Here is an 8,133-nt window from a genome sequence, read left to right as displayed (position 1 = left end):
ACTATCTTCCAGTAAAATGTCATAAAATAGCTATTTCATGCAAGTAATCAACTTGTTGTACAATGCAGTTTATAAATTACAGACCATAAACAGTTTCAGTAGCTTTGCCAGTTTATTCCACCATATAAATAGCTTCAAATATATATATTTTTTTACTAACGCTGGTAGACAAAGTTCACAATTTATAGGAAGCAGGGACAGTTGGACATTCATATCAGTACTATGGGGATGCAATTAGGTCTCATTTGTTGGGGGTATTGTGATTGGGAGTGCAGTGTTTTAAATCTACACAAACTGCTGTAGCTAGAGTCTTCTCCTGTGTTCTAACTGGGTATGGGTGGGTGGTTCCTGGGGGTTTTGCACGCTAGGTTTCATCAGGCCTGTCCTCTCCGCAGGCCGGGTTTACAGACAGGCCGTCACTGGTCCAGGACACAGCCACTTATACCCACAATCCCAAAGGAGAGATAGCCGGCAGGATGGACAAGGGCTCAGAAATCAGAGACATCACAGGTATTTAGGAAGGTCCTTCTCGATCACCTGTGAGAGATGAGTCAGCGCAAGGTTCCCATTACAGCGTTATACAGAGGTTAAGCAAAATCAGGGCCAGCCCTTTAGCCTTTCAATAATACACTGCTCAAAAAACAAAAGGGAACACTTAAACACAATAAAACGCCAAGTCACACTTCTGTGAAATCAAAACTGTCCACTTAGGAAGCACTGATTGACAATAAATTTCACATGCTGTTGTGCAAATGGAATAGACAACTGGTGGAAATTATAGGCAATTAGCAAGACACCCCCAATAAAGTGGTTCTGCAGGTGGTGACCACAGACCACTTCTCAGTTCCTATGCTTCCGGGCTGATGTTTGTCACTTTTCAATGCTGGCGGTGCTTTCACTCTAGTGGTAGCATGAGACGCAGTCTACAACCCACACAAGTGGTTCAGGTAGTGCAGCTCATCCAGGATGGCAGATCAATGCGAGATGTGGCAAGAAGGTTTGCTGTGTCTGTCAGCGTAGTGTCCAGCGCATGGAGGCGCTACCAGGAGACAGGCCAGTACATCAGGAGACGTGGAGGCGGCCGTAGGAGGGAAACAACCCAGCAGCAGGACCGCTACCTCCGCATTTGTGCAAGGAGGAGCAGGAGGAGCACTGCCAGAGCCCTGCAAAATGACCTCCAGCAGGCCACAAATGTTATGGGCAAATGCTATGGACTAGCCCGCCCGTTCCCCAGACCTGAATCCAATTGAGCACATCATGTCTCACTCCATCCACCAACGCCACGTTGCACCACAGACTGTCCAGGAGTTGGCGAATGCTTTAGTCCAGGTCTGGGAGATCCCTCAGGAGACCATCCGCCACCTCATTAGGAGCATGCCCAGGTGTTGTAGAGAGGTCATACAGGCACGTGGAGGCCACACACACTACTGAGCCTCATTTTGACTTGTTTTAAGGACATTACATCAAAGTTGGATCAGCCTGTAGTGTGTTTTTCCACTTTAATTTTGAGTGTGACTCCAAATCCAGACCTCCATGGGTTGATACATTTGTTTTCCATTGATAATTTGTGTGATTGTTGTCAGCATGTTCAACTATGTAAAGAAAAGTATTTAATAAGAACATTTCTAGGATGTGTTATTTTAGTGTTCCATTTATTTTTTTGAGCAGTGTCTCTTTGGTTACCCTTCATGACAGTCAGCACAACTTTGGTAGCCCAATGTGCTTCATAAACCATCTAACTGGCCACTATAGGGTATCCTTTCACTACAAATAGTCAAAAATGAGATTAGACTGGTGCACGACTGCTGGCCACTTACAATGGGGTCGTCCATTGGCCCGTATCTCTTCACCACCTGCCCTTCTCTGTTGATCAGGAACTGAGGGGGAAATGAACAGCATGACATACAGTACAATAGATCATAGCAAAATGTTTAGCAAGCAACTTAATTCAATTGTGTTAATAATGTCAGTGAGAAAAAGTCACCTTTGTGAAATTCCATTTGATGTTACTGCAGAGAGAGAAACTGCTGTTACAACCTTATAGTTAAAGCATTACAATGATCTGGGCAACTGAAGTAAAAATAATCTAACAGGTCATATCCAAATAGGTAGAATAGGGAGCATAAATCCATCAGGGGGGACAAAACTCACTTTCCCAGAGTACCCTTTCCCTTGGGCTGTTCCTTCAGCCACTTAAAGAGAGGGTGAGCGCTGTCTCCGTTCACATCAATCTTGCTGAACATGTCAAACTGAACGTCAAATTGTTTGACAAACTCCTTGATTTCCACCTCTGTACCTGGCTCCTAGAGAATGGAAAAGGAGAAGCAATCAAACCATATAATTAGGACAGCCAGAGTCCGGTGGCCAAATTGGTTGTAAAACTGCCCCCATGATGCGACACCACTGTGGATGAATGAAAAGGCTATGCTACAGTAGTGGTTTGAACCGGCACCGTACCTGCCCTCCAAACTGGTTGCAGGGGAAGCCCAGGATGCGTAAACCTTTGTCAGCATAGGAGGCGTGCATTCCCGCTAGCTGAGTGTAGTTTACCCTGGTCTTACCTCATTTAGAGGCAACGTTGGTGATGACGCAGACATACCCCCTGGGCAGAAGAGAGAGAGAACACCGTTGGGGGGGGGGGGGGGGGGGGGGGGGGTGTAACGTTAGACAGGTAATACCAATACATGGGGTGAGTTCCTACCTTTCTGGGCCTGCTCACTCACCTGTATTTCTCTAGGGCCACATCTTCACCATCTATGTCCTTGGCGCCAAACTCATAGATATATTTGGCTGTCTTCCAGTCACCCACTTGCGCACACTGAGAAAGATGGATGTTAGTCTACAGTACAGCAACTGACCCAAAGGGGTTATGTTGTGCAACCACAGGGAACATGACCAGGACAATGGAAGACACCCCCAATAAAGTCCAAAGCAGCCATTCTATCAGTATAAAATCACTTCTGGATTAAGTACCTAACTGCAATAGTTCAATGTCAATGTTAATGGTATTTTGCTAAAAAGCAAGTATTAAGCTCAGACTGTCTGAGTAGGGAGGGCAAAACAAGCCATTATTGGAAGAGAGGTTTAGAACTGTTGGTCTATTAACTCAGTTACCGACTGGAATTGTCACAATGTGGTATAAAATGGAATTTGAGGCACGTGGCCTTAATGATTGGGCTGATCAGTATGCATAAGGATCAGGTACCACAAGTAAGCCAAACTAACACTTCCATAACCGCAACAACTCTTCTGCAACGTTTAGTATGACTTCAGGGAGTGACAGACTTGTTCCATCTTCATAAATCCTGATGGCCCTGAAAATGAATCAATCATTTCTCAATACTGATAAGGGCCTACGTAAAGCGTACTCACTTTAAAAACACCACCCACACAACTGGCTGATTAGAAGATCCTGTTTAAACTGGATTGTCAACCAGCAACTATTAGGACATAGCACTGATAAATAAACTACTACATCAGCTGTTGTACAATATGAAACAAAACAGGAGTGACTGCAATGGGCTTGAAATCCACCCAATGCGTTTGGACCACTGAACCTTAAGTCATAAGCAAATAAGTCACTGCAACAGCCTTCATGAGAAACCTTAGAGCTTCAGAAAGATATAAGACATTAAATAGAGTTGTGAAAAATAGTAATATGGTCATGCACACACTGGATGTTATGCTGAAGGTATTTGACCCCAAAGCTAATACCACCAGTGTCACTTTTACCTTAACAATCTGTGTGTAGCTAGAGAAGTGTTGTACAGAATAACTCCCTAGTAAATTAACTGGCATTAGATGGGAGCTATTCAGAGGAAAACAGACGCCACTGTTCTATCATTAGCCACAGGAGGGATAATATGCAGATTGTGGAAGAAAAAAAATAGCAAGAGGGCAGGGTTCCTCATGACCTTAACATGGCAGCTAGGCCTATAAGAATAGCCTGTGTGAAGAATGACACTGATCTAAGGTCAGTTGAGGTGATCAGTAAGGGAAAGGGCAACTTCTGCGCAATCTTTGATGAGATGCCCATCCCTGGAAACACTAATCTAGCACGTGTCATGCTACTGCAATCTTCACGCAACCTGATCTCAGTGTATTATTCTGACTGCAAATCCAACAAATTGTATGTGTTGAATTGCATTTTGTACAATTGGTTTCTGAATTTGGAAAAAAAATGTACAATATGTTACAAATTCAAATTGTTTTGCCAACACTAACATTAGCTAGCTGGCTAAAGTTAAGCAGGTTAAAGCATTAAGGTTAGGTAACATGCAAAGTAGTTGCCGATTAGCTAAAATAAAGCTGTGTAAAATCTCATCACGGCCACACAACCGTTGGGTTGCTAGAGGTTTGCGTTACCTTTTCCTTTTAACCTAAAGTAACCGGTCTTATGTAGGGTAAGTGTACCTATTAAGTTTACTAGGGTAGGGGGCAGCATTCTGAATTAAACTGCCTGCTTCTCGGGCCCATAAGCTAGGATATGCATATAATTAGTAGGTTTGAATAGAAACTAAAAAGTTTACAAAACTGTTAAAATAATGTCTGAGTATAACAGAACTTGTGGCAGGCAAAAACCAGAGAAATCCAACCAAGAAGTAATATTATTGAGGCCGTTTTTCCATTGAAACCCTATCCAACATACAAAGACTTAAGACCCAGTTCACAATCTTAATGGCTTCCTTAAAATGTGACTAGTCTTTAGGCATTGTTTCAGGCTTTTACTCTGAAAAATTAGGGAGATACACCGCTTTCAATGAGGGGACAGTGGAATCATGTGAACCAAGCACATGATCGGGAGCGAGCATGTTGTTTACCTTTTCCATTGACGAAGCTTTTGTCCGGTTGAAATACTATTGATTATTTATGACAAAACTGAGGATTGATTTTAAACATTGTTTGACATGTTTATACTATCTTTTATTGTACGTGGTCTTGGTGTTGAGTGCGCATTGTGCCTTTGGATTTCTGAACAAAAACGCAACAAAACGGAGGTATTTGGACATAAAGATGAACTTTAGCAAACAAAAACATTTGTCGTCTAACATGGACACCCGTGAGTGCCACCAGATGAAGATCAAAGGTAAGTCATTATATTTCTGACTTTTGTAACACTATCCATTTTCCGACCAAGGCTGTATGGGTTTCTGTGTCTAGGCACTGACCTAACACAATCGCAAAGTGTGCTTTCGCCATAAAGCCTTTTTGAAGTCTGACAGCGGTTGCATTAAGGAGAAGTTTCTGTATTCGTATGTTTAACACTTGCATCTTTCATCAATGTTGATGAGTATCTGTTATTTGATGTGGCTCTCTGCACTTTCACCAGATATTTGTTTGAGACCATGCATTTCTGAACATCACCAATTTCAAATGAGATTTTGGACAGACTAACTTTATTGAACAAAACATTTGTGTAACATGAAGTTCGGTGAGTGCCATCTGATAAGATCAAAGGTCAGAGATTCATTTAAATTGCTACTTCTGACTTGTGAGCCCTCTCCTTGGCTGGAAAATGGCTGTATGGCTTTCTGTGAATAGGTGCTGACCTAACAATCGTTTGTGCTTTTGCTGTAAAACCCATTTGATATAAGACCGTGACTGTATTTACAAGAAGTTTCTTTAGAAATGGTGAAATAGTTGTATGTTTGAGGAATTTTAATTATGATTTATGTTTTGAATTTGGCACCCTGCAATTTCACTGGCTGTTGAGGTGGGACGCTAGCATCCCACTTGTACCAGACAGGTTAAGCCCACAAATGTATACTGAACAGTCAAAAGATAAGCGAGTTACAGTTCATAAGGAAATCAGTCAACTGATATGCATTCATTAGGCCATAAATCTATGGATTTCACATGACTGGAAATACAGATGCATATGCAACATAGGCAATGGCAGTCACACCAAATACTAAAGCAGCACTACACCTCTACTTTGCATCGAGTTGATCAGGCTGTTGATTGTAGCCTGTGGAATGTTGTCCCACTTTCATGGCTGTGCGAAGTTCCTGGATATTGCCAGGAACTGGAACACACTGTCGTACATGCCAAACCAGACCATCTCAAACATGCTCAATAGGCAACATGTCTAGTGAGAATGCAGACCATGGAATTACTGGGACATTTTCAGCTTCCAGGATTTATGTAAAGAGCGTTCCGACATAAGGGTTGTGCATTATCATGCTGAAACATGATGCGATGGAAGAGGAGTGGCAGGACAATGGGCTCAGGATCTAGTCACAGTATCTCTATGCAATCAAATTGTCATATGTTTGTTGTCTGTAGCTTATGCCTGTTCATAACATTGCCTAAGCACCACGGGGCACTCTGTTCACAAAGTTGATGTCAGCAAACCACTCACCTAAACACCATACACGTGGTCTAAGGTTGTGAGGCCAGTTGGACGCATTGCCAAATTCTCTAAAATGACATATGGTGGAGAAATGAACATTCAATTCTCTGGCAACAGCTCTAGTGGCCATTCCTGCAGTCCATGCAAATTGCACATTCCTTTAAAACTTCATACGAGCATGAAAAAACAAGAAATAGTAATTAATGTCTATGAAATATATCAGCACATTACTCTAAATTTAGATAAAGTATGATAACTTCCCAGAAAAGTTACTCAACTAGGGAAAATTAGTTTCTGAAGGTTGCCTCAGTGTTTTCAGCTTTGAAATTTCCCACTAGTGGGAAATTGGACATAACTGTCCATAACATTAAATCTGATTGGCTTAGAATAAACTGTCAGAAGAACTGATTTAATATTACAAAGCAGAATATTATTTGTTTTAATCTATAGATGGACATGGGCTTAATAGGTATGGTTACGTTGACCACACATACTAATTGGGGTGTCCCGCATTTAAATTGAACATGTTACAGTCAGTCTATGAGACCAGGCTGCCTCACGTGATCGAGCAGTTTGCCAAGACGAGCTGTCATGTCTTCATAATGCTACACTCAGGTGTTAGTCGGAACAAGACCGAAAATTTCCGACTTGCTAACTGGTTGAACACGGCACGTGTATAACTAGTAAGCAAGCCGGAGGAGTCCATATTTCGACTAGAACGTGAACGCGGTATAAAAATGTATTGTTTCTCCAATGGTGGGCTGATAAATAGTCACATGGATTAGGTACCACAACTAAACTACAATAACACTACCAATAACCATGATCACAACCATATAGACTTCTCATTACTAATTACTTGGTCTGCACGTTCATTTTAGGCTCGTGATTATTATACCGCCATTCTGCTCAAATGTATAAAATTGGGCTTAGCTAGCCAGACAACTGTAGTAGTTGATTCGTCAGCTACAGTACCTTAACTAGATGAACCACAGCATTTAGACCAAATCTTGTTAAAACTAACGTAAAAAAAAAAAAAATCTAACTCGAAAACAGACAAACAGCAGTCGTTTGCAGGGTGACCATTAGCAAGCAGCTGACGGGCAAGCTAGGTAATTTCTCCAAACTGGCTGGCAAATGTTCCACATCGGACAGAGTTAACCGTTGTACCTCTCGACATTGTGTAAAAATAGCAGTCCAGTATTTGACCTACCTTTAGTTAACATCTCAAACACTCATTACACGTGTAATGTCACAAACCAATAACTACCTAGAATAAAAGTATAGCACAAAAAACATGCTTACCATTGCTCTACCGACTCCACTGCTGCCCAGCAAACCAAAAACTAACCCACGCGTTACGATCCACATCCTGTGACCAAGCTGTTTAAGTAGTGTAGTCCCGCCCAGTGAGGGGAAAACCATGAAAGTAGCCAATCCCTGCTCTGTATAGTGAAGCTAATATAAAACCGTTTGAGTAGACATGAACCTGATGGTATAAAATGTCCTTAATTTTGGTGAGGAAGTTAGCCAAACATGGTTTGCCAGTACTGTGAAAATATATTGTGTAAAACAATGAATTCGAATAATTTATCTGCACTGTGTGTTAATTAGTTAGCCAGCCAATTTTAGTAGTGGTGAGGAGTCGACTCCATAATGTCAACTCCCGGTGTCGATACCCATTTCCGCTAGGAATCGACTCCTCGACTCATTCTGTATTTTTGCAACTTCCGTCGTCTATTCAGTTCGAGAACACAAACTCTCGCATCATTCACAGCAAA

At 41.9% G+C, this 8,133-nt stretch overlaps 1 pseudogene across 1 annotated transcript; it reads right to left on the bottom strand.

Moving 5' to 3' along the window:
• Positions 1 to 89: 89 nt before the first annotated feature.
• On the bottom strand, positions 90 to 8,067 carry LOC109874799 (phospholipid hydroperoxide glutathione peroxidase-like; annotated as a pseudogene). The gene is made up of 7 exons (XR_002252736.2): positions 7,658 to 8,067; positions 2,724 to 2,818; positions 2,458 to 2,602; positions 2,152 to 2,303; positions 1,985 to 2,009; positions 1,818 to 1,877; positions 90 to 537 (listed from the first exon to the last, which is right to left on the bottom strand). The product of XR_002252736.2 is annotated as a phospholipid hydroperoxide glutathione peroxidase-like (transcript).
• Positions 8,068 to 8,133: the final 66 nt, after the last annotated feature.

This window comes from Oncorhynchus kisutch, linkage group LG30 (genome assembly GCF_002021735.2).
Source record: "Oncorhynchus kisutch isolate 150728-3 linkage group LG30, Okis_V2, whole genome shotgun sequence".
Lineage (NCBI taxonomy): Eukaryota > Metazoa > Chordata > Actinopteri > Salmoniformes > Salmonidae > Oncorhynchus > Oncorhynchus kisutch.
Note: the sequence above shows the minus strand (reverse complement) of the source record. Positions and strands in the feature narration are given on the sequence as shown.